The 12,733-nt window shown below is 37.3% G+C and overlaps 1 long non-coding RNA gene across 1 annotated transcript in view; it reads right to left on the bottom strand.

Annotated features, from left to right (window-relative positions):
- Nucleotides 1-1,446: 1,446 nt before the first annotated feature.
- LOC138159747 (uncharacterized) overlaps nucleotides 1,447-12,733 on the bottom strand; it is a 67,405-nt gene continuing 56,118 nt past the window's right edge. Inside the window, exons 3-4 of the long non-coding RNA XR_011167960.1 lie at nucleotides 4,723-5,124; nucleotides 1,447-1,919 (exon numbers count right to left, since the gene is read on the bottom strand). This is a non-coding gene — a long non-coding RNA (uncharacterized lncRNA). The remainder of the gene's footprint in view (nucleotides 1,920-4,722; nucleotides 5,125-12,733) is intronic.

The raw sequence follows: 12,733 nt of genomic DNA, 5'->3' as shown, positions 1-12,733 counted from the left end.
ATCACTGGAACTTTTTGTTAGTATTGTCTTAATGGAAAATTTTTACCTTTATTTCTCAAGACCTGAATAATATAAAGGTTCCTAAATTTATTTCTCCCACTTTCCCCTTCTCAAAAAAATTACTTAATGCCTCCTTGGAAATCATACAAACTAGGAAAGAAGTCTCAGATTAAGTGTGCAGTTGCACCCAAGGCTATTACCACCCTCCTGCATTTTTCCAGCATCTCCCAGAGTGTAGTATCACTCATTACTTCATTTTCCTGAATTTTCAGACATTTTAATCTTCTTAAGGAATCTTCTTTTTTGATTACTGGATTACTCCAAGGTTTCTCTTAAGCCCTACTTCATATTACCTCCCTTTATGCACTCCATGTTCCAGCTCTACTGAACATGCCATCTCCTACCTCTGTGCATTTTCCTAGGCTGTGCCTCATGCTTGGGGTACCTTGGGCATTTCTACCTTTTTTTCTTCTAAAGATGTTATCTTTTTTTTTCTTAGATGTTATCTCTTCCAAGTTCTCTTGATCCCTGTAGCTGATAGGGTTATTATCCTCCTTACATATTCCCAGAGCATTCTGTTTAGATCTTGTCTTTGTTCCTACCATTTTCTACTTATCTTTATGTATGTCATATTCTCTCCCTTGTAATCTATTAGACAAGATGGCCATTGAACTTGATCTAAATCTATGATCTCTTTGAGTAACTTTAAAATGCTATATATAAACTCATTAATATCATCATCATCATATCCTCAGGATACAGGGTGGGGGCAAATATTATCACTAATATTACTAATGAGAAACACAAAATTCTATACTGAAATGGCTTTCCTAGTGTCACCCAGTAGATCAATGGTTTAAAATTTGGAGCATAGAGTTAGGGCCCTTATAACCCATCCAATCCAACCCTCTCATTTTACAAATGAGAAAACTGAAGACATTAAAGGTTAAGTGACTGGTCCAAGGTCACAGAGCTAGCAAAGAGAAGTGCTGAAATTTGAACACAAAGCTTCTGACTAATAGTCTTTCCCCTATATCCTGCTGCTTCTCCATGACTAAAAGATATCTTTTTCCCCCATGTCTGGTTCATTCAACAATCATTAAGCACCTACCATATGCTAGACACTGGAGGAGATATAATGATCTTTGTATTCAAACTCATTCCCTCTAATACTTGAAGCAAGAATAAGGTAATGGAAGGAACAGTAGGCTTGCTAAAAACTCAGCCTTGGCTGGAATTCCCTCCCAGAGCTTGGGTTAGAGTTCTTCTGGAGATTTGTAGCACTGTTTTCTCTTGAAATGAAAGGATGAATTGATCACTGTCCCCAAACCATTTTAATTTCTACATTTGGTAGCAAATGCCTCTCCAAATGAGAGATTTCACAGTAAATCATATTGGAAAAGGAGAGAGTTCACACACAGAGTCAAATAAAATTTATTGAAATTATGTAATTTACAGCTGACCAAAGCCTTAGGTGCAAGGATTGCTGAAACTTTCCAAGACTGTATCAGATGGGTATATGGATAGGTACTGTTTCAGCTCCAAGAGCTTTCTCTGCTAGTTTCTCTGTTAGTTTCCTTCACTTGATTGGTGGGGCAGCAATGTGATATTGTTATAAGAATCACCATGTAACCAAAATACCTATAAGTTTCTGCACTCCAAATATTTGAATAAAAATAAATTATCTGCTCCCTCTGATACCAGAGCTCTGTTTGAAGAATTTTGAATGCTCTAATTGGTTGACAAGACAAAGGAGAGAGAAAAGGAGGGAGGAGATTGAGTCATCCTATCGCCAACTTCAGGTCTATTTTCTGAGAGGTAGGGGCCTTGGCTCCCATGGCCTTGACTGAACACAGCAAAACATTCCCACAGCCCAGGGATTCACTCCTCTGCACAGGTGGCCATGAACTTAGAAAGATCTGTAGGACAAAGCAAAGGAGAAAGTTATGATTTGGTCTGTTTGTGACCAAAATTTTAAATTTAATTCTCCTCTATTAAAGCAGTTTCCAGACTCTAAAGCATATTACAGGTATAGTAAATAAGTTAGCAGTCATTCAGAACCTTAGGGTTCAGAGCCCATGTGACCCTGAGTAAATCACTTAACCTCTCATCCTCAGCTTCCTTATCTATAAAATTGGGATGATAAAAGGGATAATAAAATTGGGATGATAAATATCTCACCAAACAAAATATGTAAAGTGTTGGATAAAACTTCAAGCATTATATAGCTATTCATTATTATTATTAATAATATTTAATTATTAAAATAATTATATTATTAATAAAATAATAGTTGATTTTATTATTATTCTTAGTAGTAGTAGTAATAATTATAATGAATGAGATGGACCAGAAGGCATCTACTTATGTGTGTATGAATGTATACATTTTCTAACAAGCAATATCAATTCATTTACATTCACAAAGGAAGGATGGTACTAAAGTTACAAAAGTTCTAGATAGCAAACATTTCCTAATGAAAGGGTAATAGAATCCTCAATCCAGGCATGATGAAATAAGCTGTTAACAGTCATAATGTAGCTGTCTCTGACAGATATTTACTAGCTGTGTGGCTATAGGAAAGTCATTAAATTAAATGACCTCATCTTTAAAATGGTGACTATAGCTTTGATATTTAACTCAGGTTATTGTGAAGATCAAATGAATTTCTGTAAAATGCTTTCTAAACACTTAACTATACAAATGACTTATTATTGTTATTATCTCACAAAATAGATTCATAGGATAAAGAATTGACTAACCAATTGCTGATTTAAATGACATTTATAAAGCACTTTATGACCACAAAGCATTTGATGTATTTATTGTATCATGGCAACTTCACAATAAACCTGTGAAGTAGGTCAAGTGATATTAATTTCATTTTACATATGAAGTCATTAAGATGCAGAAGAATTCAATGACTTGACCCAGGTAATATAGTGAGCCAATGGTAGAACAGGAAGTCAAATCCAGATCCTTTGACTCTGTTTCCAATGTGGTTCTCACCACAATTGTGAAAGCTGATATAACTTATTCTCCAACTATTTCATGAATGAAAATTCTGTCTTTTTGGACTAGATTGTAAGCTCCTTGAAGGTAGATACGTCATATTCTTATTCTGCAAGGAAACACAGAGCATACGAAATAACAGTAAAGCAAGTATACTTTATCAAGAGAAGGTACTTAAAATATGAAGAGAAGACATGAAGGTTGATGGTCTGGTCCCACAGGGAAAGGGGTACCCAAACTAGTAAAGTTTGGTGGGTTTTTCTAAAGTTCTTATCCAGTTCTAGCACCAGGTACTGGAGCCTGGACCTGGGGACTAATACTGATTCATTCTAGTAGGAAGAGGGAAGATCCTTGGGGGAATTCATTGGCAGCTAGTTGATGCTCAAATTCCCCACTGGCAGGAAAGGGCTTTGGGGTCATTATTATAGGTCTTACTCTAATAGGGGGTTTTGACCCTCCCGGGATGCTTGGTTTAGTGGAGTAGTGGCATGGTGGTTAGCACAATGCTAGGTGTGAAGAAGTCTCTTGGTAAATATACATTGATGGACTGACATTAGAATGGAATTTTAAAAGGATAACATCAGGGACAAATACCTGTTTTGTGGTAGAATTGCCAGACTTAGGATTCATACATTGATTTTTGTAGTTTGGTGGAATGCCTTTGATGGACTAGTTCAAGAAAATAGGACAGATTATGAGATCCATAGGGACCTGATTTAAAAAAAAATGAATTGTTGGGGTGCCTAGGTGGCACAGTGAATAGAGCACTGGCCCTGCAGTTAGGAGGATCTGAGTTCAAATTTGACCTCAGACACTTACCGTGTTTCCCCAATAATACACTGTCTTATTATTATTATTGGACAGAAAAACACCAGAGGGCTTATTTTCAGGGGAGGGCTTATTTTAATGAACATTGACAGCAATTTTAATAAACAGGTAAATGTGAACAAAAAAAACGTACCTTTATTCAATAAGCAAATCACTGGGGAAGAACAGGATGACACGCTCACTGCTGCAGCTCTGATTGGATGCAGCTCGGAGTGTGGCGTGCGTTTCATGGGGGGGGGGGAACGGTGCATATAGAGGGTACCGTAATGTAGCGTGTAGCGCAGGGGATCACTTTTACTACAGTAGCAATCTCAATAGGGCTTATTTTCGGGGGAGGGCTTATTTTAGAGGAATCTTACACAGTAAGGGGAGGGCTTATTTTCGGGATGGGTCTTATTATCGGGGAAACACGGTAACACTTACTTACTAGACACGTGACCTTGAGCAAGTTACTTAACCCCAATTGCCCTGCCTTCGCCCCTTCCCCCCCACCAAAAAAAAAAAAAAAGAATTGCTTTCTATTAGGAAGCTGATCAGGTTCAAGGTGAAGGAAAAAAGAATCAGGTGAATTCTTTAGATGACCTCTTAGCAATTCTGAGGGGCAGTATGGCGGTAGTGGCTAGAGAGACAGCCTTGGGATTGGGAATCCTCAAGCTCCATCTCTGCACCATACTGACTCAGGGGCCCTCATCAAGTTATTCTCTCAGTATCCCTAGGCAATTCTTTAAGACTAAGGAGAAAGTCTGTCACTAGGAGCTCCCTAAACAGATTGGTCAAAAAGCAAACCCCCCAAACCCCAATTTCCCTAGATCATTCATGTCATAAAGAATTCTCCTCCTTCCCCACAAAAGAACTGGATGGTTTTGTTTGAATTATACCCACCATGGCCTCAACTCTCCACTTTTCTTTGCATATATAGATAAAGGTTTTGTTCTTTTTGGGATGCAGCAGGGTGTAACTTGCCTCATTCCAATGTAAAAACATGCATGCTGCTCTCGCTCCTCCTGGGAATATCTGTATTCTTTAGCCTAGCGGCTTCTGTGAATCAACTTAATTTAGATCTGATTTGAATTTCAGCATTTTCCAAAAGTGACACCCAGCATCCTATTTGAAAATTTTGGCTGTGCTTTCAAAGTCGGGATTTCCTCTGAGTGCTTTGGGGAAGGCTGCAGATTCAATTTGCATTGATTTTCATTATTATGGTTATTCAGCTGCTCCTCTGGATTCTAGGTTAATCATCTGGGAAGCAGGTTTTTCCATTATTGTTTATTATGACTGTCAGTCCTGCAAGTGAAAAGGAAAAGGGAAGCTTAGTTGATAGACATGTTAAGGAGCTTTAAAAAATACTTTGTTTCATTTATAGTTGAGAAATAATTGAGATATGATCAAGCTTTGGCTGAACTGTACCTAAGGTGGGGTGACTGGGGCTTTGCCAAATTTAGAGGGCACTAACAGTACTCGTCACTGGAGAAGGAAATGGCGAACCATTTTACTATCTTTGCCAAGAAAACCCCATGGACAATACTGGCACAATATCATCTGGGGTCATAATGAGTCGGATATGACTGAATGACTGAACAGTAGCAGTACTTGTGGGCCTTTAGCAGGTCGGAACTTGTCACTTATCTAGCAAGATTATTAAATAAAATGGCAAGCTATCAGATGGCTCTTTGTCCTCCCAGAGGCTATTCTTTAGAAAACAGAGGTGGGGAACCTGGGGCCTCAAGGCCACATGTGGCCTTCTAGGTCCTTGGGTGCAGCCTTTTGACAGAGTCCAATTTTTACAGAATAAATCCTTTTATTAAGGGGATTTGTTCTGTGAAGTTTGGATTCAGTCAAAGGGTCTCACTTGAGGACCTAGCAGCCCTAGCGGGCCACATAATCTAGATACTGAGGGTTCACCAAGCATTTATTAAGCACCTACTTTTGAGGACTTCTTGGAAGGAGACAGGTGGTGAAGTACATAGAGCTCGATATGGTCAGGAAGACATGGTTTCAAATCCTGCTCTAGACTTTTCCTAATTGTGTGACTTTGGGCAAGCCACTTAACCTCTCTCTCAGCCTCAGTTTTACCACCTGTAAAATGGGGATAATGACAGTACCTGCCTCCCAGGGTTGTTGTGAGGCTCAAATGAGATAACCTATGTAAAATGCTTTGCAAACCTTAAGGTGCTATATCAACACTAGCTATTATTTTCTAATGGTTTGCAGCAAGCTGGGCATTTCTTTACTTCTAGTTACTCTTTAGTCAGCTCCACCTCCATATCAGTTGCCTTGACCAGCTGAGAATGGTCCCTGCCTGGAACCACAGCCTGGCTGCTCACATCACTTCCAGCATCCTTGGGACAGATCTTCTGGAGCGGGCTCTTTCTGTCTCTCTGCCTCTGTCTCCCCCCCCCCTTCTTTCTCTTTCTCTCTCTCCTCCCTCTCTCTCTTCTGTCTCTCTCTTTTACACTATATAAACACACACACACAGATAAGCTACTTAAGAAATTTATGAGTCTTAGAGAATTGCTGGAGGTACTAAGAGTTAAGTGATTGTCCCAGGATTACCTGGCCAGTAGGTAATCAAGGGTAGGACTTGAACCCAGCTCATCCTGGATCTGACACCAGATTGCTAACCACTCTATCATCCTGCCTCTCTTGAGCTGTTTTCTTAATTGTTCATTCAGTCAAATACTTTCTGAATGCCTACTATGGGCAATATTATGTGACACTGTGAACTGATAAAAAAGGAGCGGGGGGGATTAGGGCATGGTTTCCAGCACTGGCACTTCGGCTTTTACCTCCAAGGAGTTAACCATTTTTTCTTCTTTCTTTCTTCCTCCCTCCACCCATCTTTACCTTTTTCATTGCTGGGTATTGCCTTTTCCCTTCTCTCCACAACTCCCCTCCCCATTTTATCATAGATTAAACATATTCTCCTGAAAGTTCCAACCCCATCATTGCCCTCTCTAGAAGGATTTCCCCCTCCCCCCATTCATTCCCCAACACACATAGCAACTTTCATCATTGGAGCATGAGGATAAAGATTGCATTGTATCATGGAACACAAGGGCTGCAGAATGTTTTGCAGCAAAAACTTTGGGATCTGGAGAACAGATTTCCAGGTGGGGGAGTTTGGTAGCTTACCCTGTAGTCGAAACTTCAAATGCTTTTTTTGTCTTTTGCTTTTTCCTCTTTTCGTGTTTAATTTCTTTTAAACTTTTAAACATTAAAAATGTTATCACATACACTCACTTAATTTTACAATAACAAAGCCAATTAAGCATACATTTACAAGTACATTAAAAAATGAGTTTCTATGCAGTTTGTTATTTCCTCTGTACCCTTTCTGCTCTGTTCATTCATATCCATAAATATGATGTATATGTTTTTTTTCTTTTACGATTCCCTTAGAGTTCAATTGAATGGGATTACTACATAAAATAAAAATATATATGCAAATTGGGATAAGTGGATAAACAATAACTAATATTTGGAGGGAGAAGCAAACTCTTATGAGTATAGATAAAGAAATTCATCAAAAAATATAATTAGTAAATGCATGTGTAAATGGTTTAGTTATTATTTAAAGTTAAGTGAATTATAATTTTTAAAGAAACTATAGTCATAATTTATATTATTTTCTTCTGGATCTAATTCTTTAATTTTATTTAAGTTCAATTTTTGTATTCCTCATACTTATATATGAGGAATTTTAATACCACTGTAGCTTTTATTAGCATTGTTTTCATAGCATTGTAGTCTTCCATTACATTACGATACTAAAGTTTATTCCAGGCAATTTCTAATTGTTAGGTATTTAATTTGTTTCCTATTCTTTGCAACTTCTTCTAATGCTTCCATACATTTTTTTTTTTGGAATAGCTATCTTTATTCCCCCCGCTTAATGACAACAATCTTAGCTAACGAAGTTAGTAATAGAATTATTGGGTCAAGGACAGGAAGGGACTAAGCCTGTGATTTCACTGGTTTAGGGAACTCCCTCATGAGAAAATTCCTTCTGCCAATACAGGCCTGCTCTTTCTCTACTACTTGGAATCTTAGAAGTTGCATAGAATCCTAAGAAGTTAAAATGACAAACATACATACAAACAGCATGGGTCAGAGTTGAACTCATACATAACATTTAAAGCTAGAGAGAAACTTGGACATCCTTCAGTCCAAAGGTGTCAAACTCAGAGTGGTAGGAGGAGGGGGCCAGATTAGACTTGATTATAAACTGTAATAAATAAAAATACAATGCAACATAGATGATGTTAACTTGTGGCTTTCTGGGCAGGGATCTATTTTTATTTGAATTTGACTTTAATACTCTTGTCCAACTTTCTCAGTTCCACAATGCCAAAATGCCATCCTAAAAGATTCTCCCAACTTGCAGTTCTTCTAGGAATGTGTTAGCATATCTGTTTCTGTAAAATGCTGCCATAATTCATTCATTCACTCAACAGAAAATTATTAAATGGGTACTATGTATAAGACACTATGATAAGTACAGAGTTATAATGACAAATAAAACAGTACCTGCCCTCAAGAAGCTCACATTCCTATAGGGAGGATACAATATAAATATATGCAAAGTAAATACAAAGTAATTTGGGGGTAAGGTAGAGAGCACTAGCAACTAAAGGTATCAGAATAGACTTCCTTTAGCAGAACTGAACTTCAAAGAGAGAGCTTGGGATTCTAAGAGACAGAGATGAGAAAGGAGACTGTTCCAGGTATAAGTCATGACTAGAGGCCTCATAAGCCCTGGGTTCACACAGATTGGGTGTGATTTGGGGAGGGGGGAAGGGAGCTGAACTCTAAAAGGTCAGTATCTCATTGAGTTTTTAAAAATCACTGTAGTTGTTTTTGTTTGATGGTTATGAGGTTGAACCTCAAAGTTTTTTAATTCATATTTTTCTATTACTGAAGCTGAATATTTTTTCACAATGATCATTTCAACATGAGTATCTTCTTTTGTAAATTATCTTTTCATAACCTTTTATCATCTATTTAACAAACTATTATCTTTGAATATTTGTAATAGTTCCTTATAACTTTTAGATCCATTTGATATTTCTTGTGTGGATGGTCAAATCAAACTGTTTTGAATGTTTATGGATCTCTTTCAGAAGATTCTTCAATGTTCTGCAACCAGTTCTACAAAAAGGAGCATCTGGAAGACCTTACCATCCACAAGGTATCCATATTTCTTCTAGCTGGACTCTATGCTGGATCTCTTCCATCACTGGGATGAACAACTCTGGTGAGTATATTTCTCCTTGCTTTATGCCTTGCCTGTTCTTTGTCTATTATCAGGAAGTTACTGAGTAAGGTTTTTTCTGTTGCTATAATTTGAATGGTTTTGATGTATTGACAGGAGGCACATTCTTGGATGAAAGCCTTTAAGATGGTATCTTGCTTTTCTGAATCAAATGCTTTTTACCTACAAAGTGGAAAAATAGTACCTATTGCTTAGATAATGATAGTTGGACAACCTCTAGACCTTATGCATTAGTATATATAGCTACGAAAGATGAGTTGAGTCTAGAATTTAAGAGGAGAAAGAAAGTACACTGGATTTGCCTCCAGGAAATTGCAAGGCTTCTTTAATGACTTCCAGTTTCCCATGGAAACAAAGGTCCATCTTTTTAATACCATAATAGCCTCTGAAAAATTAAAAATCAGTATTCATAGAAGGCAATGGAGAGAGATACACGGTGAGCATGAATAGGCTATAGCAAAAACCAGTGAGGGATTTTGAAGAGGAACAGGAATAAAAGATAGGGGCTGCTAGATGATACAGTAGATGGATAACTGGGCCTGGGGTTGGAAAGACTTGAGTTCAAATCCTTAGATTCTTCCTAGTTGTGTGACCCTGTCTACTTCAGTTTCCTCATCTCTGAAATGGAAATAATAATAATAATAATAATAAATACTTACCTCCTAAGGTTGTGAGGAGAAGGTGAGATTAAGGTGTAGGCAAAGCCCTTTATAAACCTTAAAGAACTATATAAATGTTATTATTATTATAAAAGAAATTTGTAATAGCAAGAGAAGATGTACTGGTCATGTGGTGATGGCAAGAGATGGCGGATAGATAGCGAGTGCCGGTATCCTTTAATGTCAGAGAAAAGCAAGGAAGGCATCCAGAATATTGAGTGGATACTCTCGAGATAACTTAAGGGAAGACATAGACAAGAGGCAAGGATGGATGGGTTGTCTTTGACATTGTTGACCACTTTTCCCCCTCAGGATCGTCATTCCTCTCTGGATTTTCCCAACACTACTCTCTGCTGCTTTTCTGACCTGTCTTCTGAGTTTCTTTGCTGTAGCATTATCCATACTATAGCCCATAACTGTGGGTGTTCCTCAAGACTTTGTTCTGGATCTTCTCTTCCTATGCACTCTCTCTTGATGATCTCATCAGCTCCTGTGGGTTTAATGATCATCTCTATGTGAATGATTGACAGATCTATAGACCTAGCCTAATCTCTCTCCTGAGCTATAGTCTGACATCATCAACTGCCTATTGGACATTTCAAACTGGATGTACTGGAAACTCAGTGTGTCTAAAACAGCTCATTATCTTTTCCTCCAAACTCAGGCTTCTTCCCAACTTCACTATTTCTGTTTAAGGTACCACTATTCTTCCAGTCCCTCACAATCTTAAACTTGGGGTCATCCTTGACTCATTCCTCTTCATCCCACAAATACACTGTTGTTCAATTGTTTCAGTCAGGTCCAAATCTTTGTGATGGCAAAGATATTGCAATGTTTGCCATATACTTCTTCAGCTCATTTTACAGGTGAGGAAACTGAGGCAGGCAGGGTTAAGTGACTTGCCCGTGGTCACCCACTTAGTATCTGAAGCCAGATTTGAACTCAGGTCTTCTTGACTCCAGGCCCAGCTTTTTATCCACTGAGTCACCTAGCTGTCCATGAATACAGTCAAGTGGCCAAATCTTGCTGCTTCTATGAATACAATATATCTTGTATCAACTCCTTCTTTTACTCAACATGGTCACTGCCTTAGTTCAGGCCCTCATCACATCTCACCTAGACTACTACTACCACCCACGCAAGTCCCCCCACTCTCATCCATACTCCATTCAACTACCAAAGTGATGTTCCTTAAGAGTAGGTCTGATGACATCACTCCACTACTCAATAAACTCTAATGGCTCCCTCTCACCTCTAAGATCAAATACAAACCTTTCTGTTTAATTTTTAGAGTCCTTCACAGCCTAACCCCCAATGTCTCCTTTTAGCCTCATTCTACACCCTTCTCACTTTACAATACAATTAAACTGACCTTCACTTCATTCTTCACTCATTGCACTTCATCTCCCTGGCTTCTGCCCTGGACATCAAGCACGTATTCTCTCTTCCTCTCCACCTTTTAGAATCCCTTGTATCAGAACATGACTCAAGCACTATCTTCTACATGAATGATGTCTTTCCTGATTCCCCAACTGCTGGTGCCCTCCCTTCCTAAATGCCCTATATGTCATTTGCCTTGCATTTACTTTGTTTATTCACATATATATACATATATATACATATGTGTATATGTATGTATACGTATATACACGTGTGTGTTATTTCTCCCAGTAGAATGTAAAGGGATTGTTTCATTTTAAAAATACATATTTATATTTGTATCCTCAAAGCTTGATATAGTGCCTGCCAAGTACGTGATAGGTCCTTAGTAGACAATGATTGATTGATCAATCAGTTGATTGGGGGATTTCAAAATCAATGACATTGCAGATCCATTTGGGTCCAAACGTAAGATATCAATTCTTAAATAAAATTTTATAATGCATATTAGTAATATGATTCAGGAAAAATATAAATTGTGTAATTTCATGAAAACATTTGCTACAAAAATACTTGTTCTACAATCTATTATTTTTGTTCATCAAAATTATGCTGTTTTTGTTGTACTTTGCTTTTTTATTTTTATATAAGCAGACCTGTCCTTACTCCAATAATTTCTTCTCTTTGTTTTATAGATAAAAATTTATCTACCCTTCAGAATGAAGATAAACATGTTATTGTTTCTCCTAATTTTTTTTAAAGTTCGTTTTATTATGCTTAATCCTGTAATCCAGCTGGAAATGATTCTGTCTGGCATTCAGTAAGAAGGGAGGATCTAGCTTTCCAAACATTTTGAAAACAGTAAAAACTTTTATTGCACATAGGTAATCAAAGACTAATCTTTTGCATGCATTTGGTTCTACTTCTGGCATTTCTATTCTTTTCAATTTAGGTATCTAGGTTTGTGGATAGAATGCTGGGTCTGGAGTCAGAAAGACCTTAGTTCAAAGTAACTATATGACAGTGGACAAGTCACTTAACCTCTGTCTTGATTTCTTCCTCTGAAAAATGGGTTATTTTCACCTACCTCCCATGGTTGTTTTAAAGACAAAAATGAGATATTTATAAAGCACTTTGCAAACCTTACTGTGCTATATAAATAGTAGCTATTATTATCCTACTAATATATATCTATATCTATGAACATATACACATGTGTATATAACTATGTGTCTGTAGCTACACATGTACCTACATACACATACATACACATATGTGTGTATATAGATATTTGCACTGTCCTAGACAGTTTTGATGTAGACAACTTTACAATAAATTTCACAAATGAGTGAGATGTCAAGTTCACTTTATTTTTCTCTCTCTTGAACTAACCCTTCATATTCCTGTCTATTTCATTTTCCATATATATATTTCATTCTGATTGTATCCGATTTTAGAAATAAAAACCATTAGCAATTTGAGGGGCATTGTATTAAATCTGCAAATTGATTTAGGGAATGTTATCATTTTTATTGATTTAATTTGTCATTCAACATTGAATTTCCCTTATTTAGATCTTTTA

The sequence above is a fragment of the Petaurus breviceps genome, unplaced genomic scaffold, assembly GCF_028583685.1.
Source record: "Petaurus breviceps papuanus isolate PSGF00001 unplaced genomic scaffold, PetGlider_PUasm1.0 178, whole genome shotgun sequence".
Classification (NCBI taxonomy): domain Eukaryota; kingdom Metazoa; phylum Chordata; class Mammalia; order Diprotodontia; family Petauridae; genus Petaurus; species Petaurus breviceps.
Note: the sequence above shows the minus strand (reverse complement) of the source record. Positions and strands in the feature narration are given on the sequence as shown.